At 40.8% G+C, this 23596-nt stretch overlaps 1 long non-coding RNA gene across 1 annotated transcript; it reads left to right on the top strand.

Moving 5' to 3' along the window:
* Positions 1 to 8075: 8075 nt before the first annotated feature.
* LOC116688541 (uncharacterized) lies at positions 8076 to 22763 on the top strand. Its single transcript, XR_004331796.1, has 3 exons — positions 8076 to 8086; positions 11444 to 11449; positions 22633 to 22763. It is a non-coding gene; the product is annotated as an uncharacterized LOC116688541 (long non-coding RNA).
* The last annotated feature ends 833 nt before the right edge of the window (positions 22764 to 23596 follow it).

The following is a 23596-nucleotide window of genomic DNA, read 5'->3' as shown; positions in this document are numbered from 1 at the left end:
GAGGCTAGTATAAAAGTGCCCCTAGGACTCCCAATCTAAAGGCCATTTGACCAAAAAACAAGAAGACGGTAAATCTTAAAAGTGACGCTTCCGTCCTAAATATGCTTTTAAACGAAAGTTTGACTCGGGAACATTCACAAAAAGACCCTAGGTTGCATTTTGGCGAGAGCTGCGCTCTAACCCTCATGTTGTCCTCGGGTCAAATTTGACCCGTTTTCAGTTAATTTAAGTTTTTTTTGTCACAAAAAACAGGCCTTCGAAATAAGCACTGAAAATGTCAACAATAAAAACTATCAAAAACTTTGGAAAAAAAAAATCAGAAAAAGCACCCACAACGTTGAAAAAGTGACAAAAATGTTGACATTTTTTTTCGTTCATGGTTGACGGGCAGACAACACAGGGGTTAGGACGAGATTTAAAAACCAACAGTGAGGAGGTCTAATGGGCAGAGGAAGAGCGTTTCACAGTTCAGGCGCTGCCACATTAAAGGCACAGTCTGCTATAAGCTCATGCCTTGTTCCGGGTAAATGTGGTTGATCAGATGACCTGAGAGAACGGGTTGGTTGGTGAATACCGGCATACCGGCCGACCGGCCCGTCTACACCGCCTACCAAGAGCCTGGGTCTGGGTCTAGGTCTGTCCCAGGTTTCTACCTAAAAGGAAGTTTTTCTTCTCCACTGTGGCCCTGTTGCTTGCTCTGGAGGAAACCACTAGAACTGTTGGGTCCTTGTAAATTCTGGAGTGTGGTCTAGACCTACTCTATCTGTAAAGTGTCTTGAGATAACTCTTGTTATGATTTGATACTATAAATAAAATTGAATTGGATACTGGTGAAGAGTACAGTACAGTGTGCAGTGTGTGTGTGTGTGTGTGTGTGTGTGTGTACAGTAGCAGCTCAGAGGTGGGAAGAAATGTGCTCGTCTTTACGTGTTCCAGTTAAAAGACGAGCAGCGGCGTTTTGTAATATGTCTCCTTATTTCTCTAACAGTTGTTCGTCTAATATTGACGTGGATGAGATCACAGTTAAAAGCCCAGGGCAGGGCGTCTGGTCAGCTCACCTGGTAGAGCAGGCGCCCATATGCAAGGGCTCAGTCCTTGATGCAGCGGCTCAGGGTTCGAGTCCGACCTGCAGCCGTTTGCTGGATTTCTTCCCTCTCTGTCTCCCCCTTGTTCTGCGCTGCATGACTGAACAAATGGACGTGTTATTCGTACGCTGTTTCTTGAGACCGGGCTGGTGGAATATATAAAGCTTTACTATAATAATTAGAAACACTTGGGGAAAATATTTCCCCAACAGTAATCAATTAACAGGGATGCAAAGAAGACACGGTGCTGTTTTTTGAGTGACTGCTGCTAAGCAACAAAGATCTTAATTAGAGAAGACAAGGATCCTGGAAAAGCGGCATGCTCATCAATTTTGGCATGAACCCTTACAACCCCTTACATGCACCCTTCAATGGAAATCAGCTTTTCCATCACACTCATGTGTGCATGCGTGTCACACGCACACATGCACACACGCTCCAAATCCCCTCTTTAATCCATCCTGCTGCTCTCCTGCTGCAGAACGTCCCTCGTCCTTCTCTCCTGACTCTGTGTTAACACCCCAGCTTCTCTACTCCTCCGCTGCTTTTCTTCATTAATTCTTTTTTTCCCCTCCCACATATGGTCTCCAGCAGCTCGAGGATTCTGCTGACACCCTCAAGTTCCTTATTCATCCTCATGGAGAATAAATCACACAACCGTGGATGGACCTGTTACTCTGCAGCATCTTGATGCTCACTCATGTTAGAAGGCTGATAGCTCAGCCAGATTGTGGCCACATACTCATGTTTTAGTTTAAAATCATGAAGGTCATTCTGATGATGGGAAGGCCTAAACATTTCACTCCCAGCTTGTCAAAAAACGATGCTTGATGAGGTGCCATCCTACAGTTGCTTGAGACCAGGGATCGTGTCCCACGTGTCATGTTTCCTAAACCCAACAGTCACTTTCTTCTTCTCCTAAACCCAACAGTCACTTTCTTCTTCTCCTAAACCCTACAGTCACTTTCTTCTTCTCCTAAACCCAACAGTCACTTTCTTCTTCTCCTAAACCCAACAGTCACTTTCTTCTTCTACTAAACCCAGCCGTTGATTTCTTCTTTCACTAAACCCAACCGCCACTTTCTTCTTTTCCTGAACCCAACCGCCACTTTCTTCTTTTCCTGAACCCAACTATCACTTTCTTCTTTTCCTAAACCCAACTATCACTTTTCTCTTTTCCTAAACCCAACTATCACTTTTCTCTTTTCCTAAACCCAACTATCACTTTTCTCTTTTCCTAAACCCAACTATCATTTCTTCTTTCCTAAACCCAACGGTCACTTCCTTCTTTTCCTGAACCCAACTATCATTCTTCTTTTCCTGAACCCAACTATCACTTTCTTCTTTTCCTAAACCCAACTATCACTTTTTTTTTTTCCTAAACCCAACTATCACTTTTCTCCTTTTCCTAAACCCAACTATCACTTTTCTCTTTTCCTAAACCCAACTATCACTTTCTTCTTTTCCTGAACCCAACTATCACTTTTCTCTTTTCCTAAACCCAACTATCACTTTTCTCTTTTCCTAAACCCAACGGTCACTTCCTTCTTTTCCTGAACCCAACTATCACTTTCTTCTTTTCCTAAACCCAACTATCACTTTTTTTTTCCTAAACCCAACTATCACTTTTCTCTTTCCTAAACCCACCTATCACTTCTTCTTTTCCTAACCCAACTACACTTTCTCTTTTCCTAACCCAACTATCACTTTTCTCTTTTCCTAAACCCAACTATCACTTCTTCTTTCCTAACGCTTTCCTTTCCTGAACCCAACTATCACTTTCTCTTTTCCTAAACCCAACTATCACTTTTCTCTTTTCCTAAACCCAACGGTCACTTTCTTCTTTTCCTGAACCCAACTATCACTTTCTTCTTTTCCTAAACCCAACTATCACTTTTCTCTTTTCCTAAACCCAACTATCACTTTTCTCTTTTCCTAAACCCACCTATCACTTTTCTCTTTTCCTAAACCCAACTATCATTTCCTTCTTTTCCTAAACCCAACCGTTGCTTTCTTCTTCTCCTAAACCCAACCGTCCCATTGTTGTCCCACGTGTCATGGAAACGTAAGGCCACCCACGACCTTTTCCTTAACTTAAGGGGTCGTTTTCATTTCACGGAATATTGTGACACAAAGCTGGTTATTAGGTTGTTTCATGTGACTCCATATTTGCTTTATATTTGTTTTTGTCATTCACGCTGCAGTCTCTCCTCTTAAACCTTTTCACCCCCCCTGGCTTCATCTTCCCTTCTTCTTTCCGCTCTGTACATCTCCATCCTTCACATTTAAGTGAGGCTTTTATTTAATTCCCTCTCCTCTATCACTGTGGCAAATTGGCTCGTGTGTTTGTGCTATCAGGAGCTTCCTCTCACTCATTAATCTCTCTCTGTCTATTCCCCTCTCCCTCTATCCTGAGAGGGTTTTCCAGGGCCGACTAATATCATCTGAGGAAATTGGAACACTTCTTGCTTTTCCTTCCTCCTGTTTGGCTGTTGTTCCTAATCTCTCCTCTTGTCTCCTCTTTCCATTTTAATTTCCTTCCTATTTTCTTCACATTTTCTCTCACATTTCTCCAATTTTTTTTAACTTATGCCTTCCTTTTTTCTCTTTGTTCCAATTCAACCCCATCATATTCTCCTTTTCATAACACCCCCTTGATATATATATATATATATATATAGATCTAAGGGTGTTATAAAAAAGGAGAAGATGATGGAGCTAAAGTCAGCTCTCAATTTCCCTCACTTTTCTCTCACTTTCTCTTTTCCTCTTGTCTCCTTTCAACTCATCTTTTCTGTCATTTAACACCTGGAAGTCTTTATTTGGGTGTTTATTTGCTTGAAAAAGAAGCATCACACTTGCATTAATTTTTGTCACAACATATTCATATGATTTGCTTGACGGGGATATTAAATGAAAAATAATAGACTTATTTAGGGGCATTTTGTTTGTTTTAAAAATTAGTAATTGGGAATGTCTTGCAGAAAATCGGATTAGAATAATTCAAATTCCTGTGTTTTTTAAAGACTTGGAGGGACTCTGGTTGACCTGCAGCATCATTGTCAGATTTATTTTTTTCACTTTTTTTTTTCTCTTACTGTAAACACTTTTCTCTGGAACAATACACTTTTTAAGTTTAGAAATATAAGCATTCAGACAAAAATACTGCTGTTTATTTTTGTTTTTGGAGAAATGTAGAAAATGAATTAAAAAAATGGATCTCTTGATTTAAAAAAAAAAAATGAGGGCGAAAACAGACAGAAGCAAACACACACACACACACACACCACACACGCACAAGAAATACACATTTGTGAATACACACTTGCACACATCGAGGAACACCACAAACACATAAAACTTTGGAAGCCACTTGCTGCCACGGCAACCTTCCAGCAGGCGGATTAAACCAAGTAGACAGTGGCCAGGGTTGTAATTAGTGTGTGAGAGTACTAAACAGACACACCTGTCGTTATTCTGGAACAGGTTGTGCCAACCAGAAGCCCTGACAAATGCCAGCATCTCACACACACACACACACACACACACACACACACACACACACACACACCACACACACACACACACACACACACACACACACACACTGGCTCCCCCGATGTAGGGGATCAGCCAGGGGATTAGTTTGGCCGTAGATCTGTAATATGATCAGCCTGAAAGTGTCACTGTAATTTATTTCCATTTGCTTTCATCTGGAGCCTGAATACAACCCGCTCACACCCTCGGAGGAAATCTGGTCTGCAGGATGTGCAGCAGCACTTTCCATAAACATGAGCAGATGAGACCAACAAGTTGTATTTGGGTAGATAACCTGCCAATTAGCCTCATCTTTTCCAATTCCTCACCAGAGACCACCTCCAGACCTGGATGCTGCCAGAGTCTCTGTCCAATTTAGCCCGAAATATGGTTTTCAACTTGCCAGAGTGAGTGTTGGTGTGGGAAGGTATACCGGGGACAGAGAACATAGCAATGTCAGGCTTTCAGCTAACACAAAACATGAAACCCACTCCAAAATAATAAGTGCTGATCCCAGGTGAACTGACGCGACATTTAAAAGCCAACTGCCACCAACTTGGCAGCCGTGTGGAACCATAATATTTAAATCTGCGCAAAGAGGATAAGCCCGGGCAGATCTGAGTGGGGATCAAAACTAAAGATGAAAAAGATTTTTTCTTCATAATTTTTCTCTTCTTATTAACTTTGTTGTATGCCATAAAGAATTGAACATTTACAAAAAAAAAAGTAGTGTAATGTAATGCTTTATGTTAATGCTTAGTGGTTCTAGAGTGAGGAGACAGTTTTCAAAACATGTACAATAAAGTTTATTGATGGACTAAAGTTGCTCTCCTACACCCTGTGCACCTTTCACCTAAATACAATCTTTTTTTAATCTATTTTGTGTCAGAACATTCCAAAATGCTTAACGTGAAAAAGCTTAACGTGGTTTAATGTACCTAAACGACGATTACCACCAAATTTCTCATAGCCATATCTTCATGAACACTTCACTAAACTGAAATCCAACGATTAAAAAAAATATCTCACATTAACGTTTTCTTCTTCATTGGTGCTTATGGCGAGGAAAAAGCTTAACGTGGTTTAATGTACCCAAACAATGATTAATGATTACCAAATTTCTCTCTCATATTACTCCTCAAAACCACTAAAAAAAGTGTCAAAAAAACTGAAATTTGGTGATGATTGATTGTTGTTAAGGTACATAAAATCACGTTAAGTTTTTCACGTTATGACTTATAAAGCCCATGAGAACTGTGGGGAGTCAACCCACAGCTGCCTTGCTGCCCTGCTGAAATGTGAAGTAGAAACGCTTAATGTCAGATAACTTCCATTAAAATAGGATTTTGGGTTAAATTTTTTTTTTACAGTTTTCAATGGTCATGGGGATCAATATGATAGAGAAATTTGGTAATCATTGTGTAGGTAGGGCTTACCACGTTTTTGCAAATGTACATTACTAAACTACAGGACCGTCTTTCAAAACATGACCTGCACGAAAGAGAAAGAAAATGAATACGTAATTGTACCCAGCACTTCTGGAAATACACTTCCGAATGCGTCTCTGTCCCCGGCACATTTCAAACCAAACTGACGCCCATGCCTGAGAGCCTGACAACACTGTAATGGACTCGTGGCCTCTACCACGTTAGAGGAGGTGACCAAGACAGGAACCTACAGAAACTGAGGGAGAGAAGTCTTCGCTCAGCTAATAAGAACTAGTATGTGAACAGCATGCCAAAGAAAAATCGTTTCATGGTTATGGCAAATTGCACAAACATCCTACCCTGGAAATCCAGAGTTCTCGCGAGAGCACATTTGAATTTGCTCATTGAGTTACTCTGACATTGAATAATGCTGCTCATTAATTATGCCCTTGTAGCCGAGCTGCACCCATCACATCGGTGTATCTGATATAGAGGCGGGCTAAACAGATGACGACAGTTTAATCTACTAGTTAGCTCCGCTTTAGCTTTTGCGCACGGGGCTCTGGACGCGTCACCCTGTGTGTTGTTGTGATTGGTTGTCGTGTTATCCAATTGCGTGCAGTGAGATTTTCAAACGCTTTGTGTCGCCACTCAAGATCGGTGACTTTCATTACTTGATGACAGACCTTTAATCTTTTGGATTTGGGTCTGGATTTCCAGGCTTCAAACATCACACTTTGGAGAAAATAATCTTCATGTAATGAGTTGAATGAGACTTGAAACACTTGGTACATGTCAACAAACAGAGCCAACTTCCTTAAAGCACAATTTTTTTAGAGTGAATAATTTACAAGTCATGAAACAAACAATCCAACAAAATGTCATACAGCAAAGGTGGATTTTCTTTTGTAGTCACCTGCAATAAGCGACATGACAATGTACTGCAACAACTGCAACCATTGCTTTTTAATTAAGCTCATTATAAATACTCAGATATTGATATCTGATTAAGAAATTTCAAACAATTAATTGGGCGAGGCGTTTCAGGCAGTTGAGAAAAACTACTGTCTGTGGATAGAAAGCTCCATTTGGAAATGTGTTTATTTGTACTTAAAATCATTACATACAAACAAACTGTACAAACTATATAACACACTAAAAGATGGGGAAAATCCCCAAAAGCATAATAGGAACCCTTCAAAGACATCCAAACAAGTCAGAGAGTTTTATCCCAGATTAGATGGGCGGTTTAGCCAGAGCATACTCCACCACTGACACAGCGCTGTGGAGATCTGAAAATGCGAGACTTCATACAGCCTGTGATGGCTTTTAGTTCCATTTTACATAAACTGGATTCTGGATTTTATGACAGGTTCGACACATCAGTTTATCTACTTGCCATAACATAATCATCTTGTTCCTACGTTGTGCAAAACAACAACATCTGTCTGAATTATCTTACATTTTTCATCATAATGGAATCAAATGTAAATAAGTCTGATGAGATCATTTTGTGCCGTTCAGTTGTGAAACGCTCTTTTGTCTCTCATTTGAATTGATGCAACACTCCGGGAGCGAAGTAAAACTTATCATGAAGTCACATGATGATCATAAAGGCACAGAACCCATATAACTATTCATTTTTTTCCGTTGCATTGCCTTGTGACAAATGACATGACTGCATGAAACTAACCGTCACCTCCAATTTCGCTTGTTTGTTTTATCGACGCTCCTCATATCTCCATCACTGTGCGGTCCTCACAAGCAGCAGCAGCAGCTCTCTGCTCAACTGGTTCTTCGAGCTCACTTCAAAAGAAAAGTGGCGGCGCTAATTACTCCCACAAGTGGAGCCCCGCTGTCAAGTACAAAGCGTGAAACGTAGATTTTCAGCTCTCTTTTCTTCTGCGACCGAGAGCGGCTGCTCGCTCCTTCAACTCACTTGACCTCCTCTTTTGATGTCATACTTCGCCGTACTCCAGAATTCTTTTTTATTTTTCTATTTATTTTTTACATCTCAGCATGCACACCTCTGCAGAAGTTTGGCAGCAATAAGCCTGAAAAAAAAAAACACTATCTGCCCTTAAGATCCACCGTCTCCACCAAGACCCTTTATCGGCTCTCTAAATGAAAAATGAAGAAACTTCTTCAAAGCCAAGCCTGGTTTGTCATGTTTATGGAGTGTTAGCCTCAGTAGATTGGCTCTAATTTCATCTGGTGTTCTCATTAACCTTTGGTACATTAAGCTACGAAAAGTGATGCACTGTAATTTGTATGTATTCCACATATTTGTTACTGCAAGCCCCACATTGACTGCTGCGGATGGGTCCCAAAACACAGGACTTTCACCCAGGGAAACAGGTGTTGGTGACCTGAGAGTACTACTTGTTGTAGGGGTTAATAACAGATGCGTACACATGCTAATCAAATGTGTCTTTAGCTTGAATCAAGCAAGCTCAAACTAGTAGTAGTCAGGGCATTGAGGAATTAAAAATAAATCTATTACTATAATAATCTAAACTATGTCTATACCACAAACAAGGCTCAAAATGGCACCACACTTCCACGGTAGCATAACGAGAGTCCCTACATGTAAATCAAAGCATTGACAACTTTGTAAATGTACAGACAGTTTATTAAAAAGATAATAATAGACAGCACCGTTTGCGTATTCAGGCAGGCACCATCTTGGGAAAACAGCTGAACGTTGATCGACTGGTCATGACTGATTTCCCAAGATGACGCCTGCCTGTATACGCCAACAGTTATGTTTTTTATAAACTATCTTTTTAATAAACTGTCTGTACACTATGGGAACAATGTTGTAGGGACGTCCTTTAACTAGTCGTTTTGGTGCCTAATTGATCAGTAGTAATTAGTAGTAAGTAATTGATGTTCTCTTCTTTTGCTTTGTCAATATTACACTCATAGACTACTCCCCACGAGCCAATCAGTGATGGACAGAAAAACAGGGGTTCGTCTACACTACTCAAGCTTTGGACAAATGCATCATGTTGGGCTTTTTTGTTCCGTTTTTGCCCACAAGTCTTTACAATTTATTTTTGGGAAAATAACCATAATTTTATCATTCCTACAAATGACCTACTGAAGTTGACTGTTTACCAGCCAGTGATCCCAGAGCTGTGCTGGTGGTCAGTCTACACTTTATTGAGAGCTCAAAGCAGCAGCATAACCACACCATCGCTCCTCTGAACAAATCCTTCTGAACTGTTTACACACAGCAAGTGAGAGCTGTATGATGAGAAATACCATGGAGTATCAAGCGTTTCTTATGTTTGGTCCTTGCAAGCGTGTGTGTGCATGCTTGCGTGTGTGTGTGGTCAGAGGTTTACAGTGGCCTGTGAGACAGCACAGTTAAAGCCTCCTTCAGTCAGATCAAAGATGCTGCTGCTATTGAAAGAGCAGAGAGAAAGTGAGAGACATGAGCACTTATCAGAGAGAGCAGGGAGAGGACTGCATAAGAAATCGAGAGAAGAAAAAAGAGAAATACAGGAATTGGGCAAAGGGGGAGATAAAATGTGAGTGGTGAAGAGATGAGAAATACATTCAGGGCCCTATTTTAACGATCCAAGCGTATGGCGCAGGTGTGTTTAGGGCGTGTCCAAATCCACTTTTACTAGTTTGACGGCGTAAAAAAAGGTCTGGTTCAAAAGGGTTGTACTTAGCGTCTTCATAAATTCATAGCTGTGTATTGGGCGTAACGTGCAATAAACCAATCAGAGCGTCATTTCCCGTTCCCTTTAAAAGCCAGGCACATTTGTACCTTGGCACATTGCTGTTATGGTGCTGCTGCGCTCCCCTGTGTGTGTAACAAGCATAGTGTGCGCGCCGTGCAAGAGCATAGGCACATTTTCCTAATGCACTGTCAAAATAACAATGAAATGCTGCATTATTGACTTTAGACCAGGTTTTTGCTCAAGATAGCAATACGCCAAGAAGTCTCCTGAACACACCTCCCTGTAAGACCATCATGCCCATGGGCCCAAAGATGGTCGCAGGTGCATTTGCTATTTAAACGCCGTGGGTGCTGGACGGTCTTAAAATAGCAAAGTCACGTCGGGCTTTGCGCTGCGCCGGGTGCAGGATAGGGCCCGAAACCCTAATTTATCTTACCAAAGAGAAAAGCCTATACAAGCATCCAACCAAACCCTAAACAACAACAATACAACATGTAAATTATGAAAGAAAACTTATAAATACATAACATATTAAACACATTCACAGCTTTATTTGTATAGCACATTTCAGCAACAGGGGAATTCAAAGTGCTTTACACAAAAGAAATTAAAAAAAATTACTTACCTCATAAAAAAGCAGATTTAAAGAAAGGCAATATCAAAAAGAAAGATCTTCAGCCTTGACTCAAAAGAACTGAGAGTTGCAACAGACCTGCAGTTTTCTGGGAGTTTGTTCCAGATATGAGGAGCATAGAAACTGAACGCTGCTTCCCCCCGTTTGGTTCTGACTCTGGGGACAGAAAGCAGACCTGTCCCAGATGACCTGAGAGGTCTGGGGGGGTCATAGTGTAGTAGCAGATCAGAAATGTATTTTGGCCCTAAACCATTGAGTGATTTATGAACCAGCAAACGTACTTTGAAATCAATTTTTTGAGGCACAGGAAGCCAGTGTAAAGACTTCAGAACTGGAGTGATGTGATCCAGTCTCTTGGTCTTAGTGAGGACTCGAGCAGCAGCGTTCTGGATCAGCTGTAGCTGTCTGATTGATTTTTAGGGAGACCTGTAAAGACACCGTTACAGTAGTCAAGTCTACTGAAAATAAAAGCATGGACAAGTTTTTCCAAATTCTTTCCTTCCAAGTTCTTTAACCCTTGATATATTCTTAAGGTGACAATAGGAGGACTTTGTAATTGTCTTAATGTGGCTGTTAAAATTCAGGTCAGAGTCCATGACTACACCAAGATTTCTGGCTTTGTCTGTTGTTTTTAACATAGTCGTTTGAAGCTGAGCGCTGACTTTTAACCGTTCCTCTTTTTCTCAAAAAACAACCACCTCAATTTTTTCTTCATTTAATTTAAGAAAGTTCTGGCACACCCAGTTGTTTGTTTTTTTCAATGTACTTAAGTCAGTTTTTGTATTGGATCATGGTCCCCCAGAGATAAGTTTATGTAAATTTGTGTGTTGTCCACATAACTATGGTAACTTATTTTGTTGTTTTCCATATTCTGAGCCAGTGGAAGCACGTAGATGTTAAACAGAAGAGGCCCCAGAATAGAACCTTGGGGAACTCTGCACGTCATATTTGCGTGCTCAGATGTATAATTACCTATAGACACAAAGTAGTCCCTATTCTTTAAATAGGATTCAACCAGTTTAGTACTGAGCCAAAAACGCCAACCCAGTTTTTGAATCGGTTTAGTAGTATGTCATGTTCGACTGTATCAAATGCAGCACTGAGATCGAGTAATACTAAGACTATAATCTTGCCACTATCTGTTTTAGGTGGATGCCATTAAAGACTTAAACAAGAGCAACAAGAGTCTTAGTGTTGTGGAGAGGCTTTTTCAATGATTTTACTTAAAAACGGAAGGTTTGATATTGGCCTATAGTTGCTCAATAATGATGTGTCTAGGTTGTTCTTTTTTAAAAGTGGCTTGATTACTGCAGGTTTCATGTCCTGTGGGAAGATACCTGAGACAAGAGACGTGTTTACAATCTGTCGAAGATCAGAAGCCAAACAATTCGAAACATTTTTGATTGACCCGTTGGTAAAATATCAAGGCAACAGGAGGTTTTCAGATGTTGGATAATGTTCAATCAAGGTTATAATGGTAGACTGTATGAAATTGCGTCATATTGGAATTAGTTTTGCTTTAACACTGTGACAAGCCATATCCTGGACTTGATATGGAGGCACTGACTGTCTAATTTTCTGAATTTTGTCTTTGAAGAAGGAGGCAAAGTTATTGCAGGCCTTGGTAGATGAAAGTTCAGATGCTACTGGTATTGGAGGATTTGTTAACCTATTGACGGTAGCAAACAAAGCATGAGAATCATTATTGTTTCTGGTGATGTCAGAGAAGAAGGACCGCCTTGCATTCCTCACTTCCAATCCATAAATGCAAAGTCTCTATTTATAGGTGTTATAATGGACCAGGAGATACGTTTTTCACCACCTGCGTTCAGATTTTCGACACTCTTTTTTTCTGTTCTGACAAGTATAACATTTCTCCATGGAGATCTTTTCTTACCAGAGACAGCTTTGACCTTAGTAGGCACAATGGCATCAATAATATTTGTAATTTTACAATTGAAGTTATCTATAAGCTCAGTGACTGAGAGCCCAGAGAGGGCGGGTGTGGAGGAGAAAAGCTGAATTAAAGTTTCACTGGTGTTTTCAGTGATATACCGTTTTCTGATTATCTTTGTTTGGACACTTTTGGGCACAGAGATAGTGCCGTTAAAGAAAACACAGGAATGATCAGAGGGAGCAACGTCAATCACCACAACCTTGGAAATGTTGAGACTCTTGAAGACAATCCACAGTGTTTTGCCTTCTTGTGCGTGGGCTCCGTCACATGTTGAGTCAGTCCATAGCTCTCAAAAACACAACACAGTTCTTTGGTCCCTTTATCCTGGGGGTTGTCAGCATGAATGTTAAAATCACCCGCAACAATTACACAGTCAAAATTAATACAGATTATAAACAGCAGTTCAGTAAAGCCATCAAAGAAGGTTGAACAGTATTCCGTGGCCTGTAGATATATAGAAATATAGCTTGAGGGGAAGACCTTAGCTGAAAAGCCACATATTCAAAAGAAGCAAAATTTCTATAAAATATATGCATGAATCATTAAACAAAATGGCGACACCACCTCCTTTCTTATTCACTCTATTCTCACTCATAAAACTGAAAGCAGGGGGAGCTGACTCAATGAGAACAGCAGCGCTGTTATTATGGTCTAACCAGGTTTCAGTTAAAAACATAAAATCAAGATTGTGAATAATAATTGATTAAAACTGATTTTCCTGCCAAAGACCTGACATTTAGTAAGACTAGTGTTAGTGTTCTTTCAGTTTTGGGGACAGGCTGTAGCTGACAAGGAATGGATGCTAAAATTGCTAAGTTTGTAGTTAAGTGCTTATTCGCAATTTTTTGTAAATTTCTGTACCTATCACAACATAAATTGAGGAAGACTTTAAAACACAGGGCCCAGGCTTGTCCTGGAAAGAGTCCTGAGTGCCACTAGGCGTTCAGCCTGGACCCGGCACATATCAGTTAAAGCTTGCTGCATTTTGGTTATCAGTCTGGGAAGAAGGAGTTAGCTCCCATCCTGGCAATGGTGCCTGGCATTTTACATTTGGCTGGGGGCGAACAATGGGAGAAGGAAGGGAGTGAAATTTGGTTCCAGCATCTACCAGCTGCTTCATCTGGTCATTGAACTCCAACATGGGGCAGGGGGAAAGAAGGGAAACGGTGAGTGGAGAGAGTGATGGATCTTCGAAGACGTTAGGGTTGGTAAGAGGGTTTGAGGGTGTTGGGTGGGAAAAAAGGGGGGTTGATATTTCTCGTCTCTGCTCTTTCGTCTCACGTGGTCAAATCTTTGCTCAGGTGGGGGTTGTGGTGGATCACTGTCGCACTTTATGTCTTTCTCTATTTTAGATTTGTCTTGTCTTGTGTCCTTGGTGGAGGGAGCAGATGCGTAGCGCAGAAAGTAAAGTAGGTCAGAGGTGAACAGCTTTACTCCTGGTTTGTTAAGGAAAGGTCCATCTGCTTTAACAAGATGTCTACGGTCCCAGAAAATGTTAAAATTGTCAATGAACTGCAGAGAGTGGACGGTACATTCAGTTGAAAGCTATTTGTTCAGTGCCAACAGTCTGCTCTCTCTCAGCTCCTCTTTGGGTGCTGACTGTGTTCAGCAGATCTATAAAGCCCACTTTCTGCCATTCAGACTGTTGCTTTACAACATCATGTAACCCTCTATGCAGTTTAATGTTTTTCACAGTTGGGTGTGCGGCCACGAAATCCAGGATTCATTGAGCCAAGTGTTGTGGAAGTTTCTTGTTACAGCAAGGGAGGAATTTGTGTTGGAGAAGAGACTTGTTGAAACAAAATAAAGACAGGCTGCAAACTGAATTCAAGGTTTAGGTATTCGGTGAAAAGGTTTAATTCAGACATCCATGTATTTAGGAAAAAAAAGTATTTTGGTGGTTTTGCTGCTTTTTACATCTTTTACAGCCCACAGTCGCCCACAATCAGAGTTTGAGGCCCAGTCAGAACCTTTCCCTGTAGCTTGTTACTTTATGAATTTCTCTCAGTCCTTACCCTGATGTGTGAAGATGAGACGCAATCCAGGTCATCAGATGGAAGTCTAGGGTCCTGCAGCAGAGGGGCAAATATGTCATCCACTTGCACACTCAGTTGTTGGGGAGGCATGTTGTTGCTGACTTTGGCAGCTGTCTACGGCTGTCCTACTAAGTACAGGGGTTGAAGAGGTGCTGTTCCTTGATGATAATGCAGGCCAGTCGGTTGTATGTCAAATCTCAGGGCGTTGTGCCCTACCCGTTAGTCGTCCTCTCATTTCCGAAGAAAATTTTTTACTCTTGGGCTTTGCACCAAATAGTTCCAGGGACGACTACCACTTGTTGATTTATTACCCGTTCCACAGCCCTCCTGTTTCTTTGTAGTCTTGTTGTTGCTGATTAGCCGTGTGTTAGCATGCTTTTGTCCATTGTTTTGGGGTCCATGGTAAAGTGGTGTCATTTCCTCATGATCCGTTCACTTCCACGTTTACTTCTAACTGGTGAATTTGGCTTTCCAGAAGTGCAATCTTCTGAAGGAGTTTGTAGTAGTCATACATGTAGAAGCCATCTTTCTGCAAATTAGCTTTAGCTACAGTCACTGTAAGTCAGGCTTGAGCTATTGGTAGGCCACACTCACACAGAAAAATGTAGAAATATGACAAAAAATGTAGCTGTGGCAGTGCGAGCGGCCTGTGGCACTCTTGGGATAGGCCCAAGACCTTTAAAGCACACAGATCCGTTTATTCAAAATTAGGGGTCAGAGACAATAATGGATTTATAAAAATACACAATTTTAATTTCTTAGTGTTTCAAATGTTATCTTTTAAAATAGCAGGCTCTTTATGTAAAGGAAAGCACAAAATGAATATTAGGAAAGTAATGCACAATTCAAATCAAGACAGAAACAGAACAATTCAACACACAGGCTTAAATAGAGACCCACCTGCTCCCAATCAAAGGCGATGAGCCCCAAGTGTGCTGGTGTGCACTCCCGTGCACAGGTAAGAAGGAGGGAAAAACCTTATCCTGTCACATATAGTCCAGTGATTTATATGTATCCAAGAGCCGCTGCTTATAGTTTCAGAGTATCAGCAAAAATATGCAAGCAGAGGCAGGGGCAAGCAGCAACAGCACTGTAAGAAGCAGGAAGTAGAATTCCAGGGCTCAGTATTTAGGTTTGTGAGTGAAATGTTTTTTTTTAAAACCAATGATAATGGTCACCAACATGTATTTAGTTAGTTGGTAAAATCACTCTTTTCTTTTCATAGCAATATAAAAATTAAATTTAAATTTAAGTTTGAAAAGCAAATTTGAAGTTTCACCACACAGGTCCCTCCTGTCTCCTCTTCCCGCCTGCACACCTCATGCTGTACGTCTGGTCACCCAGATGCATTAAGTACTGACCTTGTGGTCTGACATTTGACAGTCTTAAAAGATTAAGAAGCTTTGGCGTAGCCCTGTGAGGCAGTAGCAGGGCAGCATCCGTAGGCTGGAGGTCTGAGTGTCAGGCTGCAGCTGGCATTTCATTTCAGTCAGACACCAAAAGGCTGTTGGACTACGAGTTCAACAGTGGAACCTGTTCCTCCAGGCTGCAGAGAGCCGCACTTATCACACAGAGGCTTATTAAAGCCTGAGGACACACACACACACACACACACACACACACACACACACCACACACACACACACACACACACACAAGGATGTGGACACAAATGAAAAAATACAGTGACAAAAGCAGACACATACACATGTAAATACACATACATTTATTACAAATAGCTAATAACATTGTGCAAAGTCTGTGTTTGTATTGGCTGATGATTCAGCATCTTCTGACAAATGTAAAAATAGCACCTGCAAATTATAAATAACTGTTAGGGACTTAAATGACTCAAACGCAGAGAACAGGCAGGCAGGAGAAAGTTTGAGGATTTATTTGCCCAAAAAAACAAAATACTAAAAAACAAAGGTAGTACAAAAACCAGGGAAATCCAGGAAGCTCAGAACTTGACACAAACTGACACAGGGAACCCCACAAAGGCTGGGAAACAGGAGGGAAACATCAGGCAATCACAAGAGCGGGAAAAACCAAAAGACAGGAAGTAAAACGAGACAGAAAACCAGACCGTCAAAATAAAACAGGAAACGGAGCAAAATACAAAAACAGAAAAACAAAAATGAGACAAAACACTAAAACCATAACAATAACAATACAACATCATTACTACTGTAATTTCATCAGCTGCATCAGACCCATTCAAACTGGCTTGTCCATATTTCCTTATAATACACTTTTTATACCATTGGCTTAATACTTGATGGTTATTATTATTTACTGAGACATTTGTATCCATATTGCCTAGTATGACCAACTAATCAACTTTTTAAATTTAATATTTAACCAATAATTACTTTACTTTTGCTTTCAGTCTACCTTCTGCTCATTGTCTATAGTTTGCCTGTTTTTCTTATGTGTTTACTTGTTTGTTTTTGCTTTTATTGAAGAAAACGCTACTGTAACAAGGAAATTTCCCCGCTGTGGGATGAATAAAGTATTATCTAATCTAATCTAATCTAATCTAATAAACACAGTAAATCCATTGATTTCCATCTGGAAATGTTCCAGAGTTGTAACCTTTACTCAGAGACATTGTCTTGTTTTAAAATTATGTGTACCATCCCACCAATATACCGTCTGGACTGGTCCTCAGAGAGGTTGCAGCTGGAAAGTGCGATTTTCATTTTGGGCACAAGCACATAAACCGATATGAAAGCACGTTCACGTGCAGCACGGTTATCTTTTTTTCGAGCTGCACTTCATAAACATCAATGTTGGGTTGGGATTATTACAGTTCTTTTTTCAATTGCTAAACGACACTGATGAGTGGTGGTGTACATATGTTGTGTTTTTTTCTTCCTCCTTGCCTTATCTGTGTTAATGTTTGAATACCATGTGATGTGATCTTTTACTGCAACCTAATTTCCCTACGGGGACAATAAACATGAACTGAACTGAACTGAAGCTACATGTGCAAAACTCAAACTCCAGTCTGCACTACCAACAGTCACCTGAGCTAATCTCCTGCAAAACTCATTCAAAGCAACACAACTCTTACTGTAAACATGATAAATAGTTGTGGTTTATGTCACTCTCATGTTTGTCAAGTACAAAGTTCTTTGGAATAGCCCTGGAAGTGGCTGTAGGAAAGCAAGACACAGACAGACCAACAGACAATCTACAATGAGGGAGAGTGTGCGCATGTGCTTTAAATTTTGATCTGTTTTCAGATAGACTCTGTTTAGCAACAATCAGTTCCCCCCAAGCATGTGTGTGGCTAAAGCTCTGGTGCACAGACGCACGCACGAACACAGGTAGCAGCTGGCGTCATCAGGGAGGGCAGAAAGCTGCATCTTGCCAATCAGGTTTCTCTTTGATGTGAGCTCCTTCAGGTTATGATTGGCTCCTCCGAGGGTCCTTCAATAAGATCCTCCAGAGAGAGAGAGAGAGAGAGAGAGAGAGAGAGGAGAGAGAGAGATTTGTGTTCCTGTAACATGAGAAGATTGCACTCCTCTGAAAAACGCCCCCATATGTCGTTTGTGCAAACTGGAGTTACAACTCATGTGCGTTAGTGGCCGCAGTCAATAAGGTGAAAAAGTATAACAGCGTCAAATTCTGCTTAACCCTTGTGTTGTCTTCCCGTCAAAATTGAAAATCAACACTTTTGTTGACACTTTTAAAAACCGTGCTCTGGTTTATTGGCATTTCTTCAGACCAATTGCAATTGTCGTGGGTGGCGCTAATTGCCCTACAAGGCCATGGTGACGCTGCAAAGTCCTCAGAAATCCACTGGAGTTTCATTCCAACATAAAGACAGCAGAAAGTAATACATGGTTTGTATGCTTTTTTTTTTTTTACAAAAGAGAAAAATTATTAAATTCCATAAAACACTGACAGTCTGACAGAGTGCAGTGGAGGAATTAACCAGAATTGGAGGGATAAGAGACAAAAGCTTTCCAAAGAGAGGAATGACCGTTACATGCAGGAGTGACAGCTCAGATGGACAGATAAACAACAAGAACAGGATGGATGATTTAAACGGAGAGAGTGATGATGGATGATGGACGGAGAATAAAGGAATAGCCACAGATGGACGATAGAACAGAGTCAGAGAAACAGACAGGAGACACAAAGAGCAGACAGCTGTAATCCAGAATACACAAAAATCATTACAGAGCAATGAACTGATGAATCAAAATGAAATAAATGGACTGAGGAATGGACTAGAAGCGAAGAGAGAAGTTCATGCAGGTCAGAGGAGATGATGGAAAAAGTAGCTTTGTGCGTTGTTTTCCTAAAACATTATAGCATCTCATCCTGCCTCTCAGCAAACACATCACACGGAGTTAGAGAATCTAAAAAGGGCTCGAAGAGAAAAAAGGTTTTCAATCTGTATAGTATATGATGCTTTTGCCACTAACAAGACAGAGAACACAGGCTTTTTGAGACTTCCATCATCTTCCTTTCATGTCTTTTGACATGTCAGATATACGGTGTGTGATATTTGTGTAAATGTAGGCTATGTAATTCTTTGAACTTTACTATTTCACTGCGCTGTATCATCGCTAAATCAAAATCCTGTGTAGACTCTACATTTAGCAAATAATGCAAGTCTGAATAAAATTCTTAACTTCAGCACGTAAAATTTAAAAAGTACACTTAAGTAATTTTAACAGGGTGATATTTTGGCAGTAAATAAATATAGCAAACAAACCCGCTTTCCCAAGACTTTACTACTTTGTTGCATTTTCTGGGGTGTCACGGGAGACGCAGCACCCTGGGTACAATAACTAACGCCATGTCTACACAAACCGCATGTGAAGGTAGTGAACGCAGCAGCAGCTTCAGTCTTCTGGCCGTTTGCACAAGATGCGTTCAGGCACAGTGTTGAGTGTAGGTCTCAGAGGCCAATACACGATCACTGTAGTTCCGTTGCGTAAACCAGAAAAAAACCTTTAAATTACAAGTTCTCCAAACTATACGACGTCATGGGTTGTTTGTTGTAACCCTCTAATACGACCCGCAAGAGCGCTTCATAAATTAGCGCCCCTAGCCTATCAAAACCAGGAAACTTCGTTGGCAGTTTTAAATGTAAAGGTCGCGATTTTAAACACGCCTTCAACGTTTTGAAATGACACGAAAACTACTTTGCATAAGTTTTAGAAAAAGAGGTTTAGGTTGAAATCAGACGGTACTTCACTTCCTGAACGTTACGCACGTGACGCTTAACCTTGAATTTCAAAAAGCATAAAAAAACTCACTGTTTACTTTTCTTTTTTGTGAAAGTCTTGTGTTTGTTTGACACATGCACCCCCCAACCTGCGTTCTACCATGGAAATTTGGCACTCTTATACTCCGCCACCTTACTCCCTGCTTTGCTCCTGTCACAGTTACTACGACCACCAGAGGGCACCCTCACTAAAAACTCAAACTTAAGTCATACTTGCTGCCTGAACAAACAACCTTTTTTGGTCGGTGTGATTTAAAAAAAGACAGCTGGAGTGATAAAAACAGAAGTGCATCTGTTCTGTCAGACGCATGTGAGTCAGACGGCACAGTGTGACACGGCTCCTGTGAATACACGCCGTAGGGTTACACACGGAAAATGTACTTTGTCCATCTCAGTCGAATTGTGTCTCTGGCTTCTCCCAAGTACAGCAAAGGCACATAGAATACACATAACACAACACACCATTAAAAACATATATATTGCACAATAGTGCAAATGGGCAGCAAATACCTTTCTATAAATAATAAAAGAGAGAACAGCTTATGTGGAAAAACAGGTGTTCCCTGATGCAGTCATTCTGAGTTCCGTGCCTGTATGGCATATTGTATTGTTGGCCCTTGGGACCCTAAATCGACAGTTAGATGGAAGCAGCCCAAATTGTAGTGTATTGGATGTGAGGTATAGGTTTATTTAGCCTTCCTGTGTACAGCACTAGCAAATATATTGCAAAGGTGTTCCTTTGACTTGCCAATCACCTTCCCTGCAATGTCGGTGAGATTGTTTTTTCTCTTTGCACCTAAGTTGACATACCATGCTGTTACGTTAAATGATAAAATACTTTCAAACAGCCTCTGATACGTCTGGTATGTATTTTCAGGATAACTGCTCTGCCGGATGTCCCTCACCTTCCGCTCTCTTTCCGTTGCCATTGTTAACCCTAGTGTTGTCTTCCTGTCAACCATGAAAAAAAAGAGGTTTTAGTCACTTTTTAAATGTTGTGGGCGTTTTTTAAAAATGTTTTATTAAGTGTTTTGATAAGTTTAATGTTGACATTTTCAGCGCTTATTTCGACGGCACATTTTTTTGTGAAAAAAAGAAGAAGAAAGAACTGATAACGGGTCAATTTGACCTAATGACAACATGAGGGTTAAACATCTTTTCGCTACGGAAAACAACGCCCAAAACCTCTGAGCTTAAAACTTCTGAGCTAAAAAAGCTACACGCCAAAAATGGCAAGTTTTAAAGAAAGATTTTGATCTTGCAACATGGCAGGCCAGCTTAATTCTTTCAGTGTAAAATAATAAAGATTTACAAAGGATAAGATATTTACTGTCTAACTGGGACGTTTTGGGACCGATTGGTGGGAATGGCTGTAGACGAAGTAGCAACTGCAATACACTGGTAGGAGCAAACTTACTTTTACTCCTTACATTTTAACACCAAATTGGTACTTTCTACCTCATACATTTTACAAAATTGGCTTGTTACTTTAGTTTTGTACAAGAGGCCGTCATGTCGCCACACGGAGAAAAAAGTGAGAGAAAGTAAAAAGAGACCAGCTGTCTGGAGGATAATCAGCTGAGATTGTGTGCGTGAGTCCATGAGAACTGTAAGTCGTATAACTGATGTTGTCAGTCCATTTGTGTTCTTCACCTGTTAGCTAGCTTGCACCTGGCTGTTGACTTGAGTAACAGTTAAATCAGTCCTTCTACTTTTACCGGAAGTGAGTACTTTTGCCATCTCTGTTAACAACCCAGAGCATTTTTATTTCTTCTCTGTCAGAATGTATCTGTGGAGTAGCCAGACTGTATTCCACAGCGCTAACAATGGAAGACCATATGTCGCACCTCAGCTCAAAACCAATCGTTGATTGGCTCCCTTCATAATTCTCTCAGAGTTTTCAATAAATTCGATACAAAACAAAATGTTCTCTAGGCCAGTAAGTATGATGTCAAATCAAAAGGCAGTGTGTTACTGGGGAAAAGAACGTGATAACATTGACACTATGTGTATGCTTGTAATGCTGCGCTGCATGTCGGTTTGTTAGTATTTGTTATTTTGCAATTTTTTCAAACAAGACGCTAAATTGTATCCTACTTAAATACTAGTGTAAATACTAGTGTTTGAGCACTGAGAGTGACCTAATGATGCTATGATGTGTTCACACAGTAGGTGACTCCACCCTGACTGCAAACCAGACTTAACATAATAAATAAAATGAACTTGCTTGAGGAGAATTTAAAAAAAATTTGCATCAAGTTTAAGAAGAGACAGAAAAAGATAGAAATCACGTCAGTACATCAATATTAAAATAAGTACTGCAGGTAAATATATAATAAAAAATAAAGTGTTAACAAACATGCCGAGCATATGCGCTGTAACGAGTAGATCTCTGATATGAATGGGGATAATAGACGACTTCCTTCATGACGGAGAGGGAGAGAGAGCAAAGATTAAGCGTCAGAGAGGGTGGGAGGTATCTGGAAGAGGAAGTGCTTTTCACCTCATGAATGACTGAAGGAACGAAGGAGACATGCCAGTTCAACACATAATCAACCTCAGGAAAAATACGAGATGTTTCACAGGGTGTGAGGGGAGTGACATGACATTTAACCCCATAAATGACAGATGGAGAGGAGGGAGATGTGAAAGGGATTTAAAAAGAGAAAAATCGAGAGAAGGAAGCAAGGGCCTAAGCTTTTAACTCTTAAAAATGACAGGAAAGTGAGAAAAGGGCATTCTAAAACAGGAGGAGGTTTAAAATGTAATCGCACGAGTGACCATGGAAAGAGCAGAGGTGAGATGAAGGCAGTTTTTAACCCCGTAAGTGACAGGAAAGGAAGAAAGAACCTCAAGTCACCTCATTTACTGTACAGCTAGTCTGACATTGCCAGACCTTCCTCCACAGTGCCGCGGAGGAGGGTCTGGCTAGTCCACACAGCATTCCGGGATGAGAGAAGAGTGCTTTGGTTTATTGGCATTTCTTCAAACCAATCACAATCGTCTTGGGCAGCGGGAATGACATAGGAACTTGTTTTGGTGGAACGGGTGTATGTTTAAAAGTTGGTTTAGCCATGCAACAGAAAACTCCGATTGGGCAGATTGTCTAACTAGCTGTCTGGATTTACCCTGCAGAGATCTGGGGAGAAACGGGCATCCGGCCTAAAATGAGGGACATCCGGCAGACTTTCCGGCAACACCTGAACAATCCCAGAAGTGGAACGTCGTCATGAATAAGTAAGTAAGCACCTTTATATAACACTCATTGCAGACAGAGTCACAAAGTGCTTAACACTGTCAAGTAAATAACCAAATTAAAGTGGTCCCATTATGCTCATTTTCAGGTTCATAATTGTATTTAGAGGTTATATCAGAATATGTTTACATGGTTTAATTTCCAAAACACCATCTTTTTGTTGTACTGCACATTGCTGCAGCTCCTCTTTTCACCCTGTGTGTTGAGCTCTCTGTTTTAGCTACAGAGTGAGACATCTCACCTAGACAAGGACTACTAGCCAGTCAGGAGCAGAGTATTAGGGCGTGCCACGCTAGCAGCTAGGCGAGTATGTGACTTTGGGCTTTGGAAGCCTATTACTACATGCACATAAAGGTGTATAACTCAGTAAAAGAAAGGGAAAACGCCAGAAAGCACTATATGAGCACTATACTCAACTAGTCACATGACCAACCGACGGTCGCCTAGATTCTGAACTTTATCCGAGTCTCTGTAGTGAGGGAGATAACATCAACACTCATCACACAACACACACCCACACAGGCACACAGTGCACACTGCATGATCAATTTATCGAGGTCTGCACAGGTTTGTAAGGTGTGTGTGTGTGTGTGTGTGTTGCTCCTCTGCAAGCTTCTCTTATCTACCCATAACTCCCTTTTCAGTGTGGGTGTGCAGAGACGTTTACGTGCATTTTTTGCGTAACATGACAGAAAAAAAAAATCATTGGATTTAAGCTGTC

The sequence above is a fragment of the Etheostoma spectabile genome, chromosome 4 (assembly GCF_008692095.1).
Source record: "Etheostoma spectabile isolate EspeVRDwgs_2016 chromosome 4, UIUC_Espe_1.0, whole genome shotgun sequence".
NCBI classification, from domain to species: Eukaryota; Metazoa; Chordata; class Actinopteri; order Perciformes; family Percidae; genus Etheostoma; species Etheostoma spectabile.
Note: the sequence above shows the minus strand (reverse complement) of the source record. Positions and strands in the feature narration are given on the sequence as shown.